Raw genomic sequence first — 16,709 nt, 5'->3', positions numbered from 1 at the left:
TCACTGTCATGTGACTACTCTAGCCAAGGCTGTGATGTAGAATGAGGCCTAGCAGGCCAAGAGAACACTGAAGCCTGGACTTCTGCAAAACACAGGATGCTTGCTTTTAGATTACTGAATTCAGCCTCACACAGGAGATCACCACAGGTGGAGCTGATTACCTCTCAGGCAGAGAACTCAGGAAACTCAGTGCTGACAAGCTGTTTAACTCCGTGAGTGAAAAGACACAGGATCCAGGACAGAAAGCAGGGGTAAGTCACCAAATATGAGAATTACAGTCAGGATTGTGACAGTATCCCCCTCTTCGAGGGTGGACTCCGGACACCCATCTAATCTTAGGGGAACTTGAGAAATTCATACAGAAGAATTTAGGACCTTCGTTGATGCCTCTTCTTCTTATGGGAACGTTTGGTTTTGACCAAGGACCGCGGGATCTCCTGTAAAGAAAAACCTTCCTTAGAAAACATGGGGGCTCCCAAGAAAGGAGTAGCATCATGGACTGGATCAAATTCAGAGTCTGAGTCCAAGTCTAATGGAAGATATGAATCTCCCATAGATACACAGTTTGCAGATGAAAATGAGGTGCACTGGAGATTTAAATTCTCTGGGCTAGGAGAGACTCCAACATGAGCAATTTTAATGGTCGGATTCTTACTGAAGGAGATTCTTAGATTATCCCTGGGAGGACAGCACAAACTTCCTTCTGCATTCCCTTTAGAGCCTGATTTCTTTACCGAGTCAGATTCCATAGGTTTAGGACCAAATTCTTTAACCACAGCATTACTAAAATTCTGTAAGTCATGGAACACAGGATCATTACTCTCAAAAAGCATGTTGGCCCACTCCAAAGCTCTTCCTCTGAATGCCAGGAACAGATATCGAGTAACGTTGGAAGGAGTTACTGCACCTGAAGGATCAGACTCCATCCGAGACAGAAATTGTTCAACCAAAGCGGCATATTGCAGTAAATCTCCATCGAAGTAAATAGGTGGTAAACCATCAGACGAAAGCTTAGAGGCTGAAACTGGAGAAATCTTTGACTGGACGAGTAGGACTGGATTGGATCCGGGGATGCTTGAATTGGCTGGAACCAAAGGAGACTGACCAGGCTGGTCCTGGAGTAACACTGGACCGGCTGGAACCGGAACGAACTGACCAGGCGGAGCCTGGAGTATTGCTGGACCGGCTGGAACCGGAACGGACTGGCCAAGCTGGGCCTGGAGTATTGCTGGACCGGCTGGAACCGGGACGGACTGACCAGGCTGGGCCTGGAGTATTGCTGGACCGGCTGGAACCGGGACGGACTGACCAGGCTGGGCCTGGAGTATTGCTGGACCGGCTGGAACCGGGACGGACTGAGTCCTTTCTTCACGGGGCTGAACCAAGGCAGGAGCCCCCACTTCACGGGGCTGGGCTGAGGCAAGAGCCCCCACTTCACGGGGCTGGGCTGAGGCAAGAGCCCCCACTTCACGGGGCTGGGCTGAGGCAAGAGCCCCCACTTCAAGGGGCTGGGCTGAGGCAAGAGCCCCCACTTCAAGGGGCTGGGCTGAGGCAAGAGCCCCCACTTCACGGGGCTGGGCTGAGGCAAGAGCCCTCTCTTCACGGGGCTGGTCTGCGCTCTGAAGGCTCTCTGGCTGGGCAGCGCTCTGAAGGCTCTCTGGCTGGGCAGCGCTCTGAAGGCTCTCTGGCTGGGCAGCGCTCTGAAGGCTCTCTGGCTGGGCAGCGCTCTGAAGGCTCTCTGGCTGGGCAGCACTCTGTAGACCCTCTGGCTGGGCAGCACTCTGTAGACCCTCTGGCTGGGCAGCACTCTGTAGACCCTCTGGCTGGGCAGCACTCTGTAGACCCTCTGGCTGGGCAGCACTCTGTAGACCCTCTGGCTCTGGACCCTCGGATCCCCTTCCTGGGGCTGTACCCTCGGAACCCCCTCCTGGGGCTGGACCCTCTGAAGAACCCCCTCCTGGGGCTGTGCCCTCTGAAGAACCCCCTCCTGGGGCTGGACACTCTGAAGAACCCCTTCTTGGGGCTGGACACTCTGAAGAACCCCTTCTTGGGGCTGGACACTCTGAAGACGCCCCCCCTGGGGCTGAAGACACGGACGCCCCCCCTGGGGCTGGACACTCTGAAGACGCCCCTCCTGGGGCTAGACACTTTGAAGACGCCCCTCCTGGGGCTGGACACTTTGAAGACGCCCCTCCTGGGGCTAGACACTCTGAAGACGCCCCTCCTGGGGCTGGACACTCTGAAGACGCCCCTCCTGGGGCTGAAGACACGGACGCCCCCCCTGGGGCTGGACACTCTGACTCCTCTGTGACTCTAAATGGCTTGAATATTCTTCTCTGGACACCCAACTTGGGATAAGGTCTTTTAATCACCGGACCCCAGTCATAAATTTGAGTCTCTTTCCGAGTAGCCATCTTGATACCCCCGTCAGCAGTAGCAGGATCGGCTACTGTGGATGACTTGTAGACATGAGCACTGTGATACTGCGATTTGTCACCATTCCCTGGCTTGCGAAGAATGCAGTCTTTAACAAAATGACCAGAATTTCCACAGTAAAGACAGAGATGTAGCTCCTTACGCCGCTGACGTTCAGCTTCAGAGAGCTTGGGCCGTGGATAGCTCTGATGAAAAACTTTCCCTTGCGCAGAGGAAGAGACTCTATTAACTGGATGGGACAAAACAGGATCAACAACGTTGGTAGTATTCCTGAGGAGATCAGGCATCACAGAGAGAATACTAGGCAAAAGTTCTTGTAACTGTAGTAACATCTGGTAGAAAATCTGCAGTTGGTCAGGAGTCTTAGAGCAGAAGGTCATAGAATCTCTGGAGGACGAATTCCGCTGCAGACACTGTGCCAATCGATGCTGAGTCGACTCCAGACCTTCCAAGCGTCCTGCAATATTGCTTAGGAGGTCATGCGTCAGACTAACACTTTCGGCCGGGTCCATGTGGCCAGTTCCTACTATCATGACTAAGGTTTTTGTGAACCCGGTGCTAGCGAAGTCTGCGCGGGCGACTGGAGGACTGAACGAATACCACCACTGACCTGGTTTTGGAAGTGTTGTGGACTCGGGGTCTCTTCCGGTGACTGGGAAGAGGAACCGCGGCAGAGATGGCCGAATCCAAGTTCTCCTCATGCAGGATGAGGTCGGCAGACAGGAAGCACGTGTGGGCGCTGAAGGTCTCCTGAAAGACAGAACTGGAAAGGCGCTGATGAATCAGTGAAGAATAACAGGTACAACTGTGCTAAAGGGCACGGGGTGCTTGGGGACACTGAGGTGCTTGGAGACACTGAGGTGCTTGGAGACACTGAGGTGCTTGGAGACACTGAGGTGCTTGGAGACACTGAGGTACTTGGAGACACTGAGGTACTTGGAGACACTGAGGTACGTAGAGGCACTGAGGTGCGTAGAGGCACTGAGGTGCGTAGAGGCACTGAGGTGCGTAGAGGCACTGAGGTGCGTAGAGACACTGAGGTACTTGGAGACACTGAGGTACTGAGGCACGGAGGTCCTGAGGCACGGAGGTACTGAGGTGCTGAGGCACGGAGATGCTGAGTCACGGAGGTGCTGGAAGCACGGAGGCACGGAGGTGTTGGAAGCACGGAAGTACTGAGCTCTGGAGATCCCAACTACAACAGTAGTAAAACTGAAACACGACAGCTGTGGTTTTCAGTGGAGAACATGGAATTCAGTACTGTGCCTTTAAGACGAAACATTGCAGCTGTGCCTTTACATTGAGACTCAGGGAAATGGTGAAATCAAATGGCAACACACAAGTAACCATACAGGAACAAGGGAACAGAGTTTCCACAGGAACTTAGGTACAATGGTTACCTTAAGGGAGCTCAGCATAAAGACTCTCACAAGGCTGTATGTGACACGAGGAACTGGCCCAGATTCCAACTCAGCCTCCTGATTTATACTTCCTGGTCCTTGATGATTGGTGGGCAGGATTAGGTGATGTCACTGTCATGTGACTACTCTAGCCAAGGCTGTGATGTAGAATGAGGCCTAGCAGGCCAAGAGAACACTGAAGCCTGGACTTCTGCAAAACACAGGATGCTTGCTTTTAGATTACTGAATTCAGCCTCACACAGGAGATCACCACAGGTGGAGCTGATTACCTCTCAGGCAGAGAACTCAGGAAACTCAGTGCTGACAAGCTGTTTAACTCCGTGAGTGAAAAGACACAGGATCCAGGACAGAAAGCAGGGGTAAGTCACCAAATATGAGAATTACAGTCAGGATTGTGACACATAGCCTGCAGTCTGACTGTGACGCTGACACGTCAGACATGGAGGAAGGGGACGTGGACTCAGGGGAGTGGGGGGGGTGCAGCTCCGTCACAGGGAATAGAGGCACTTATAGAGGCTATCAGAGATGTTCTGCATATTCCTGTCAGAGGAGTGTGAGTAATATTATTTTAATGTGAAAAATAAGTCCTCAGTTACTTTTCCTGTGTCGAAGGAATTGAATACCCTGGGTTAATCCTGATAAGAAGTTTCAGATCCCTAAAAGGTTGCTCTCATCTTTTCCTTTTCCTCTGGAGGATAGGAAATAATGGGCAAATCCACCGATAGTGGACACATCAGTCTCTAGGCTGTCACGTAAAATTGTATTGCCTGTTCCTGGTGCAGCCTCCCTGAAAGACACGGCTGATCATAAAATTGAGACTACACTCAAATCCTTATACACAGCTGCTGGCGTGGCCCAAAGACCCACTATTGCATGTGCGTGGATCACTAAATCCATTGCTAAATGATCAGGTAACCTAATTGAGGGGTTAGATTCCTTATTTTATTTATTTATTTATTTATTAACAGTTTCTTATATAGCGCAGCTTTTGCGCTTTACAATTTGAAATAACAATAACAAAATGGGAGATAACAAACAGTCATAGAGGTAGGAAGGCCCTGCTCGCAAGCTTACAATCTATAGGGAAATAGGCATGTGTACATAAGGAAAGGTGCTATCTATTGCATAGAATGAGAAGACATGTGAGGATATGTGTGTACTGTACAGAGTGGATGCAATTTGATAGGAAGGTTTATGAAAGTTATGTGGGCGGTTCTGGAATTTGGTATGCTTGCCTGAAGAGGTGAGTTTCCAGGGAACGCTTGAAGGTTTGGAGACTAGAGGAGAGTCTTATTGTGCGTGGTTGGGCATTCCACAGAGTGGGTGCAGCCCGATGAAAGTCCTGCAATCGTGAGTGGGAGCGAGTAATGAGTGTGGATGAGAGACGCAGGTCTTGTGAAGAGCGAAGAGGTCGGGTTGGGAGATATTTTGTGATAAGCGAAGTGATGTACGTTGGTGTAGTTTGGTTAATGGCCTTGTGTGTGAGTAAAAGTATTTTATATTGAATGCGGTAGAGTACAGGTAACCAATGGAGGGACTGACAGAGTGGATCTGCAGACGATGAATGTCTAGCGAGGAAGATAAGCCTCGCCGCTGCATTCAGAATGGATTGTAGTGGTGAGAGTCTCGTTTTGGGAAGACCAGTTAGGAGACTATTGCAATAATCAATGCGGGAGATAATGAGAGCGTGGATTAGAGTTTTAGCAGTGTCTTGTGTAAGGTATGGTCGTATTTTGGATATGTTTTTTAGATGCATGTAACATGATCTTGAGACAGATTGAATGTGGGGAACAAAGGACAGATCAGAGTCAAGGATGACACCTAGGCAGCGAGCTTGTGGGGTAGGGTAGATAGTCGAGTTTTCAACAGTGATAGAGATATCAGGTTGGTACCTACTATTGGCCGGTGGAAATATAATTAACTCTGTCTTTGAAATATTCAGTTTGAGGTGGCGAGATGTCATCCAGGATGAAATGGCAGAAAGGCATTCAGTGACACGGTCCAGTACAGATAGGGACAAGTCAGGTGAGGATAGGTAGATTTGAGTATCATCTGCGTACAGATGATACTGAAAACCAAAAGAGCTGATTAGTTTACCAAGAGATGAGGTATAGATAGAGAAAAGCAGAGGACCCAAGACTGAGCCTTGCGGTAATCCAACTGAAAGAGGTAGCGAAGAGGAGGTAGATTCAGAGAAGCGAACACTGAAGGAGCGATTAGATAGGTAGGATAGGAACCAAGAAAGGGCTGTGTCTTTAAGACCTAGGGATTGTAATGTCTGTATGAGAAGAGAGTGGTCTACAGTGTCAAATGCAGCAGATAGATCTAGAAGAATAAGTAGTGAGTAATGGCCCTTAGACTTCATAGTGACCAAATCTTTAACCACTTTAGTCAGTGCTGTCTCTGTGGAGTGTTGGGAACGGAAGCCTAACTGAAGTGGGTCCAATAAAGTGTATGAGTTAAGAAAGTGTGTGAGTCGAGTGTAGGCAAGTCTCTCAAGTAGCTTAGAGAGACAAGGGAGCTGAGAGATAGGGCGGTAGTTTAAGAGAGCATTAGGGTCAGAATTTTGTTTCTTTAAAATGGGAGTAATCACTGCATGCTTGAAGAGTGAAAGAAAAATACCAGTAGAGAGAGAGAGATTACATATGTTAGTTAAGGTAGGGATGAGCACCAGAGACAGAGCTTTACTTATTTGTGAGGGTAAAGGATCAAGAGGAGAGGTAGTGGAGAAGCAGGATGAGAAGAGTGATGATACTTCCTCTTCATTTGTGGAATCAAATGAAGAAAGAGTGCCAGAGGGTTCAGGTAAAGAACGGAGCAGGTCACTGGCTGCCGAAGAGCATACCATTTCATTTCGGATCTTATCAATCTTCTCCTTGAAGTAGGAAGCAAGATCCTGTGCCTTGATAGTGGCTGGTGGGGTAGGTGAGGGAGGATTCAGAAGTGATTTAAATGTATTAAAGAGTCGTTTGGGGTTGGAGGCTTGAGCAGAGATAAGAGTTTGGCAGTGTCCAGGGCATTTTTATAAGAATGGTAGCCAGTCTTATATGTGAGGATATTGTCTTACTCCTGCAACATATACAGGACTCTGTGCAAACTTTATGGTGCAAGCCTTAAAGGAAATAGCCATGCTTAACGCACGTGCCACTGCTATGGCAGTGTCGGCACGCAGGGGCTTGTGGCTACGCCAGTGGACTGCTGACACGGACTCCAGGAAAGGCGTGGAAGGCCTACCATTCACAGGAGAGGCCTTGTTTGGAGATGAATTAGACAAATGGATCTCCACAGCTACTGTGGGTAAGTCTACGTATCTTCCTTCTGCAGCCCCCCCCCAACCAAGAAGACTTATTCAGCTTCTAAGTTACAGTTCTTTCGGATGGCCTAGTTCAAAAGAAAATCCAGAGTTGCTTCTACGTCCTCCAGCGGCGCAAGAGGTAAACCACGCAAATCAGCAACAGCAGGTGCTCAGGAACAGAGCTCAGGCTCTGCTTCCTCAAAGACTTCAACATGACGGTGGACCACAATGCCTGGAAGGCTGTCAGGTGGGAGCCCGACTACAATTCTTCAGTCAGATCTGGTCAAATTCATGCCAGGATCTTGGGTCATAGATCTTATTTACCAGGGCTACAGACTTGAGTTCCAAAAGCTCCCACCTCACAGATTCTTCAAATCAGGCTTGCCAGTTTCACAAGAGGCAAGTGTAACTTTACAGCATGCCATCCAAAAACTGGTAGACTCAGGTCATTGTTCCAGTTCCACCTCATCTACTAAACAAGGGGTACTATTCCAACATGTTCATAGTACCGAAACCGGACGCTTCAGTAAGACCAATTCTGAACCTCAAGTCTTTGAACCTGTACATACGAGTGTTCAAATTCAAGATGGAGTCTCTGAGAGCGGTGATCTCAGGTCTGGAGGAGGGAGAATTCCTAGTTTCTCTGGATATCAAGGATGCGTACCTTCATTTTCCGATCTGGCCACCTCATCAGGCTTATCTCCGGTTTGCATTGCAGGACTATCACTACCAGCTCCAGGCCCTGCCATTAGGTCTCTCCAAGGTAATGGCAGAGATGATGTTTCTACTCCGCAAACAGGGAGTGAACATAATTCCGTACCTGGATAATCTCCTGATAAAAGCGCCGTCCAGGGAAGGGTTGCTGGACAGTATTGCTCTCTCAGCCAAACTCCTCCAGGATCACAGGTAGATTTTGAACCTTCCAAAATCTCACCTAGAGCCAACACGGAGGCTCTCATTCCTGGGAATGATACTGGACATGGAGTCACAAAAAGTGTTCCTTCCGTTGGAAAAGGCATTGGTAATCCAGTTGATGGTTCGGGATGTCCTGAAGCCAACCAGGGTGTCGGTGCATCTGTGCATTCACCTTCTGGGGAAAATGGTGGCCTCTTAGGAGGCACTTCAATACAGAAGGTTTCACGCAAGACCGTTCCAGCTCGATCTGTTGGGCAAATGGTCCGGATCGCATCTTCACATGCACCAGAGGATCCATCTGTCACCAAAGGCCAGGATCTCCTTCTGTGGAGGCTACAGTCTTCTCACCTTGTTGCAGGACAGAGGTTCGGAATTCAGAACTGGATTCGGTTAACCACAGACGCAAGCCTCAGAGGTTGGGGAGCAGTCACTCGGGGTGCAGTTTCAGGGAAGATGGTCAAGTCAGGAAGTCATCCTTCCAATCAACATTCTGGAACTCAGGGCCATATACAACGCCCTTCTGCAGGCCTCACATCTTCTTCAAGATCGGGCAATTCAGGTCCAGTCAGACAATGTAACGGCAGTAACGTACATAAACCGACAGCGCCAAACGAAAAGTAGAGCAGCAATGTCAGAGGTGTCAAGAATTCTCCTTAGGGCAGAGAGAAACGCTGTGGCATTGTCAGCGGTCTTCGTTCCGGGAGTAGACAACTGGGAAACAGACTTCCTCAGCAGACACGACCTGCACCCAGGGGAGTGGGGCCTTCACCCGGAAGTGTTCAGGTGCTTGACAAGTCAATGGGGACATCCACAGATCGACATGATGGCCTCTCGTCTCAACAAGAAGCTCAGGCGGTATTGTTCCAGGTCGAGAGACCCACAGGCGGTGGTGATAGACGGCCTGACAACTCCATGAGTCTATCAGATGGTGTACGTGTTTCCTCCAATTCTCCTGATCCCAAAAATTCTAAAACGAATAAAAATGGAAAAGGTTCAAGCAATACTCATTTCTCTGGACTGGCCAAGAAGGGCCTGGTACGCGGACCTTCTGGAGATGCCCCACGAAGATCCGTGGCCTCTACCTCTTCGTGATGATCTTCTGCAACAGGGCCCATTTGTCTATCAGGACTTACCCTGGCTACGTTTGATGGCATGGAAGTTGAACGGCTGATTCTAGCCAGGAGAGGGATCCCTAACAAGGTAATCCCGACTATTATCCAAGCCAGGAAGGGGGTATCGTCTAAGCATTACCATCGTATCTGGAAGAAATACGTCTCTTGGTGTGAGAGCAGAAATTATTCTGCGGTGGAATTTCATCTGGTACGTTTCCTGCTTTCTCTGCAGGCAGACGTGGATGTTTCTTGAAAGGTGTTCTGCACATCCAACTTCACTTTGTGCCTCCCATGGCACCTTGGGATCTCAATGTGGTGCTGCAGTTCCTCCAATCGGACTGGTTTGAACCGTTACAGGAGGTGAACTTAAAATATCTTACGTGGAAGACCGTCACACTGTTGGCCTTAGCTTCAGCAAGACGTGTGTCGGAGCTGGGGGCTTTGTCTCACAAAAGTCCCTATTTCATTTTCCATGAGGACAGCGCTGAACTCAGAACTCGTCAGAAATTTCTTCCTAAAGTTGTGTCCGCATTTCACATCAACCAACCTATTGCTACTTCAAAGTCTTTGGATGTTGTGAGGGCTTTGAAGGTGTATGTGAAAAGAACAGCTTGTCACAGTAAGACGGACTCGCTGTTTTTTCTTTATGATCCCAATAAGATTGGGTGTCCTGCTTCAAAGAAGACAATTGCACGCTGGATCAGACTTACTATCCAACATGCTTATTCCACGGCAAGTTTGCCATGTCCAAAATCTGTACAGGCCCACTCTACTAGGTTGGTGGGTTCTTCCTGGGCTGCTGCCCGGGGTGTCTCGGCTTTACAACTCTGCCGAGCAGCTACTTGGTCAGGTTTGAACACGTTTGCTAAGTTCTACAAGTTCGATACTTTGGCCTTTCAGGACCTTCAGTTTGGTCAATCAGTTCTGCAGGAACCTCAGCACTCTCCCACCCAGTTTGGGAGCTTTGGTACATCCCCATGGTACTAAATGGACCCCAATATCCTCTAGGACGTAAGTGAAAATAAGATTTTAATTACCAGCTGGTAAATCCTTTTCTCGTGGTCCGTAGAGGATACTGGGCGCCCGCCCGCCCAGTGCTTCGTTCTTCCTGCACTGTTACTTGGTAAAGTAATATTGGTTCAGTCGTTGCTGTTCCTGTTTCAAGTTTGGTTAGCTTGGCTTTCCTCTTGTTGTGTGTGCTGGTTCAGAATCTCACCACTACCCTTATCTATCCTTCTCTCAAAGTATGTCCGTCTCCTCGGGCACAGTTTCCTGGACTGAGTCTGGTAGGAAGGGCATAGAGGGAGGAGCCAGCTCACACTATCAAATTCTTAACATGCCCATGGCTCCTAGTGGACCCGTCTATACCCCATGGTACTAAATGGGCCCCAGTATCCTTTATGGGCTACGAGAAAAGGATTTACCGGTAGGTAATTAAAATCCTATTATTATTATTATTATTATTATTATTTTTTATTTTTTTTTGGGGGGGGGGGGTGTTGTTAGTAGTTATTGAGGATTGCTAAGGGTGTAATTATGAGGGTGTGGGTGCTCTGGGGTTATTATTAATGAATGAGGGTGTGGGTGCTCTGGGGTGTTATTAAGGAATGTGGAATGTGGGTGCTTTGGGGTGTAATTAATAAATGAGGGTGCGGGTGCTTTGGGGTGTAATTAATAGGATGGCGCTGGAGAGACGAAGGGAGGAATGGTGCTGGAGAGACGCAGGGAGGCAGGGATGGCGCTGGGTAGATACAGGGAGGGATGGTGTCTCCAGCATGTTTAATCAGGAAAGATCACCTTTACCCTGCCCCAAACAATATCTAGTTAAACCTATATTATATGAAGATGACATTATTATTCTTACGCAAACAGGTGGCTTCCAGGACACATCTCCTATATGTATACTGAATACCATCTCAAGACATTGTCTGCATAGGGAGACTCCCCCGATGCAAAGAAACCACCAAACAGGTAAGAAAAGACTCAAACACAGGGTATACATACAGTAGGTATTGCAACAACAAAAAACCATTGATTGACAAAGACTTGGATACCCCATAAAAAAAAACAGAATGGGGTGGCAGAAAAATAATTGCGTGGCATAGAACAATTTTATTTCTTTCTCTATCGTCCTTGTGGATGCTGGGGTTCCTGAAAGGACCATGGGGAATAGCGGCTCCGCAGGAGACAGGGCACAAAAAGTAAAGCTTTCCGATCAGGTGGTGTGCACTGGCTCCTCCCCCTATGACCCTCCTCCAGACTCCAGTTAGATTTTTGTGCCCGGCCGAGAAGGGTGCAATCTAGGTGGCTCTCCTAAAGAGCTGCTTAGAGAAAGTTTAGCTTAGGTTTTTTATTTTACAGTGAGTCCTGCTGGCAACAGGATCACTGCAACGAGGGACTTAGGGGAGAAGGAGTGAACTCACCTGCGTGCAGGATGGATTGGCTTCTTGGCTACTGGACATCAGCTCCAGAGGGACGATCACAGGTACAGCCTGGATGGTCACCGGAGCCGCGCCGCCGGCCCCCTTGCAGATGCTGAAGTAAGAAGAGGTCCAGAATCGGCGGCTGAAGACTCCTGCAGTCTTCTAAAGGTAGCGCACAGCACTGCAGCTGTGCGCCATTTTCCTCTCAGCACACTTCACACGGCAGTCACTGAGGGTGCAGGGCGCTGGGAGGGGGGCGCCCTGGGAGGCAAATGAAAACCTTTTTTGGCGAAAAATACCTCACATATAGCCCCCAGAGGCTATATGGAGATATTTAACCCCTGCCAAGATTCACTAAATAGCGGGAGACGAGCCCGCCGAAAAAGGGGCGGGGCCTATCTCCTCAGCACACAGCGCCATTTTCTCTCACAGAAAGCCTGGAGAGAAGGCTCCCAGGCTCTCCCCTGCACTGCACTACAGAAACAGGGTTAAAACAGAGAGGGGGGGCACTGATTTTGGCGATATTGAGATATATATAAAGATGCTATAAGGGAAAACACTTATATAAGGTTGTCCCTATATAATTATAGCGTTTTGGTGTGTGCTGGCAAACTCTCCCTCTGTCTCCCCAAAGGGCTAGTGTGGGTCCTGTCCTCTGTCAGAGCATTCCCGGTGTGTGTGCTGTGTGTCGGTACGTGTGTGTCGACATGTATGAGGACGATGTTGGTGAGGAGGCGGAGAAATTGCCTGTAATGGTGATGTCACTCTCTAGGGAGTCGACACCGGAATGGATGGCTTATTTAGGGAATTACGTGAGAATGTCAACACGCTGCAAGGTCGGTTGACGACGTGAGACGGCCGACAAACTATTAGTACCGGTCCAGGCGTCTCAGAAACACCGTCAGGGGCGTTAAAAACGCCCATTTACCTCAGTCGGTCGACACAGACACAGACACGGACACTGAATCCAGTGTCGACGGTGAATAAACAAACGTATTTCTCATTAGGGCCACACGTTAAGGGCAATGAAGGAGGTGTTGCATATTTCTGATACTACAAGTACCACAAAAAAGGGTATTATGTGGGAGTGAAAAAACTACCTGTAGTTTTTCCTGAATCAGATAAAATAAAATGAAGTGTGTGATGATGCGTGGGGTTACCCCGATAGCAAATATTGGCGTTATACCCTTTCCCGCCAGAAATTAGGGCGCGTTGGGAAACACCCCTTAGGGTGATAAGGCGCTCACACGCTTATCAAGTGGCGTTACCGTCTCCAGATACGGCCGCCCTCAAGGAGCCAGCTGATAGGAAGCTGGAAAGATATCCTAAAAAGTATATACACACATACGGTGGTTATACTGCGACCAGCGATCGCCATCAGCCTGGAGATGCAGTGCTGGGTTGGCTTGGTCGGATTCCCTGACTGAAAATATTTTATTCATATAGAGCATTTAATAGGATGCATTCTATATATATGTACGTGAGATGCACAGAGGGATATTTGCTCTCTGGCATCAAGATAAGTACGTTGTCCATATCACCCAGATATTGCCGTATAAAGGGAAGGAGTTAGTTGGGGTCGGTCCATCGGACCTGGGGACCACGGCAACAGCTGGGAAATCCAACCTTTTTACCCCAAGTTACATCTCAGCTGAAAAAGACACCGTCTTTTCAGCCTCAATCCTTCCTTTCCCATGAGGGCATGCAGGCAAAAGGCCAGTCATATCTGCCCAGACATAGAGGTAAGGGAAGTAGACTGCAGCAGGCAGCCCCTTCCCAGGAAAAGAAGCCCTCCACCGCGTCTGCCAAGTCCTCAGCATGACGCTGGGGCCATGCAAGCGGACTCAAGGTGGGGGGGTAGTCTCAAGAGTCTCAGCGCGCAGTGGGATCACTCGCAGGTTGACCCCTAGATAGTACAAGTATTATCCCAGGGGTACAGATTGGAGAGTCGAGACATCTTCTCCTCGCAGGTTTCTGAAGTCTGCTTTACCAACGGCTCCCTCCGACAGGGAGGCAGCATTGGAAACAATTCACAAGCTGTATATCCAGCAGGTGATAATCAAAGTACCCCTCCTACAACAAGGAAAAGGGTATTATTTTTCCACACTATATTGTGGTACTGAAGCCAGACGGCTTGGTGAGACATAGTCTAAACTGAAATCTTTGAACACTTACATAAAAGGTTCAAATCGAGATGGAGTCACTCAGAGCAGTGATAGCGAACCGAAAAAAAGGGGACTATATGGTGTCCCTGGACATCAAGGATTACCTCCATGTCCAAATTTGCCCTTCTCAACAAGGGTACCTCTGGTTCGTGGTACAGAATGATAGGAAGGAGAGGAGTAAGAACTATACTCGTGGCTCCGGTTTGGCCAAGAAGGACTTGGTTCCCGGAACTTCAAGAGATACTAAGAAGGGTCTTGATTCGGCAAGAACCGTGTCTGTTCCGGGACTTACCGCAGCTGCGTTGACGCCAAGGCGGGTGAACGCCGGATCCTAAGGGAAAGAGGCATTCCGGAAGAGGTCATCCCTACCCTGGTCAGAGCCAGGAAGGAGGTGACCGCACAACATTATCACCACTTAGGTGAAAATATGTGCCAGGGTGTGAGTCCAGGAAGGCTCCACGGAAGAATTTCAACTAGGTTAATTTCTACATTTCCTGCAAACAGGAGTGTCTATGGGTCTCAAATTGGGTCCATTAAGGTTCAAATTTCGGCCTGTTGATTTTCTTCCAGAAAGAAATTGGCTTCAGTTCCTGAAGTCCAGAAGTTGTTAAGGGAGTACTGCATATACAGCCCCTTTGATGTCTCCAGTGGCACTGGGCGATCTCAACGTAGTTTTGGGATTCCTAAAAAATCACATTGGTTTAAACAACTCAAATCTGTGGATTTGATATATCTCACATGGAAAATGACCATGCTGTTGGTCCTGGCCTCGGCCAGGCGAGTGTCAGAATTGGCGGCTTTATCTCACAAAGCCATATCTGATTGTCCATTCGGACAGAGCAAAGCTGCGGACTCGTCCCCAGTTTCTCCTTAAGGTGGTGTCAGCGTTTCACCTGAACCAGCTTATTGTGGTACCTGCGGCTACTAGGGACTTGGAGGACTCCAAGTTGCTGGATGTTATCAGGGCCCTGAAAATATAGTTTCCAGGTTGGCTGGAGTCAGGAAATCTGACTTGCTGTTTATCCTGTATGCACCCAACAATGCTGGGTGCTTCTGCTTCTAAGCAGTCGATTGCTCGTGGGATTGGTAGCACAATTCAACTTGCACATTCTGTGGCAGGCCTGCCACAGTCTAAATCTGTTAAGGCCCATTCCACAAGGAAGGTGGGCTCATCTTGGGCGGCTGCCCGAGGGGTCTCGGCATTACAACTTTGCCGAGCAGCTACGTGGTCGGGGGAGAACACGTTTGTAAAATTCTACAAATTTGATACCCTGGCAAAAGAGGACCTGGAGTTCTCTCATTCGGTGCTGCAGAGTCATCCGCACTCTCCCGCCCGTTTGGGAGCTTTGGTATAATCCCCATGGTCCTTTCAGGAACCCCAGCATCCACAAGGACGATAGAGAAAATAAGAATTTACTTACCGATAATTCTATTTCTCGGAGTCCGTAGTGGATGCTGGGCGCCCATCCCAAGTGCGGATTATCTGCAATACTTGTACATAGTTATTGCTAACTAAATCGGGTTATTGTTGTTGTGAGCCATCTTTTCAGAGGCTCCGCTGTTATCATACTGTTAACTGGGTTCAGATCACAGGTTGTACAGTGTGATTGGTGTGGCTGGTATGAGTCTTACCCGGGATTCAAAATTCCTCCCTTATTGTGTACGCTCGTCCGGGCACAGTACCTAACTGGAGTCTGGAGGAGGGTCATAGGGGGAGGAGCCAGTGCACACCACCTGATCGGAAAGCTTTACTTTTTGTGCCCTGTCTCCTGCGGAGCCGCTATTCCCCATGGTCCTTTCAGGAACCCCAGCATCCACTACGGACTCCGAGAAATAGAATTATCGGTAAGTAAATTCTTATTTTTTAAGAGACCTAACATTGTAGTTGCAGCTGGTGGGAGGGGTGTTAAAAAGCATCTAGAATGTATTACACACTATTATAGCCCCTACTGCTTCTGGGGGCCTATGCGCCCTTCAGGCCCCCGGCTATTCCCTTTCAATTTCCTATACACAACAGTGGCCCTCATTCCGAGTTGTTCGCTCGGTATTTTTCATCGCATCGCAGTGAAAATCCGCTTAGTACGCATGCGCAATGTTCGCACTGCGACTGCGCCAAGTAACTTTACTATGAAGAAAGTAATTTTACTCACGGCTTTTTCTTCGCTCCGGCGATCGTAATGTGATTGACAGGAAATGGGTGTTACTGGGCGGAAACACGGCGTTTCAGGGGCGTGTGGCTGAAAACGCTACCGTTTCCGGAAAAAACGCAGGAGTGGCCGGGGAAACGGTGGGAGTGCCTGGGCGAACGCTGGGTGTGTTTGTGACGTCAACCAGGAACGACAAGCACTGAACTGATCGCACAGGCAGAGTAAGTCTGGAGCTACTCTGAAACTGCTAAGTAGTTAGTAATCGCAATATTGCGAATACATCGGTCGCAATTTTAAGAAGCTAAGATTCACTCCCAGTAGGCAGCGGCTTAGCGTGTGTAACTCTGCTAAATTCGCCTTGCGACCGATCAACTCGGAATGAGGGCCCGTGTGTTTACATCTGCACATGGTATTCATCCCAGGTGTATTGAGGTTTAACACCATGTTCTTACGCTGACATTATTTGTGTTGCCAGTGTGTATTTCAGTACCTATATAACTATATTTTTTCAAGATATTAAGTGCAACATTTCTCATATTTGCTCTAAATACCAACCCTAGTTGGTTGCGAATCTGGCAGTGGCAAGACACCATTTCAGGGTAGCTTCCAACCTAGCACATGGGGAAGAAAGGGGAAGGGGAGGTTTGGAGAACGTGGGGGTGAGGGTAAGCTGGCAATGATGGGTGAGTTCCACCACCTCTCCAGGACCACTTTAAGCACTGATTATAACCCCCCAAAAGGCGGTGGGGGGCATGGCTCACACAAGGGGAAGGAGGCAGTGCCGTTATTAGCGGC

The 16,709-nt window shown here is 48.8% G+C and overlaps 1 protein-coding gene across 7 annotated transcripts in view; it reads left to right on the top strand.

Annotated features, from left to right (window-relative positions):
- The window catches only part of OPTC (opticin), a 297,868-nt gene that overhangs the window by 189,955 nt on the left and 91,204 nt on the right, over positions 1-16,709 (top strand). For 5 of the 7 annotated variants that reach the window (XM_063955275.1, XM_063955276.1, XM_063955274.1 and 2 more), the window contains one exon: positions 11,052-11,150. The exons of the other annotated variants lie outside the window; for them this stretch is intronic. The gene's annotated coding sequence lies outside the window, so the exon portion shown is untranslated. The remainder of the gene's footprint in view (positions 1-11,051; positions 11,151-16,709) is intronic. 7 annotated transcript variants of the gene reach the window in all.

This window comes from Pseudophryne corroboree, chromosome 2 (assembly GCF_028390025.1).
Source record: "Pseudophryne corroboree isolate aPseCor3 chromosome 2, aPseCor3.hap2, whole genome shotgun sequence".
NCBI lineage: Eukaryota > Metazoa > Chordata > Amphibia > Anura > Myobatrachidae > Pseudophryne > Pseudophryne corroboree.
Note: the sequence above shows the minus strand (reverse complement) of the source record. Positions and strands in the feature narration are given on the sequence as shown.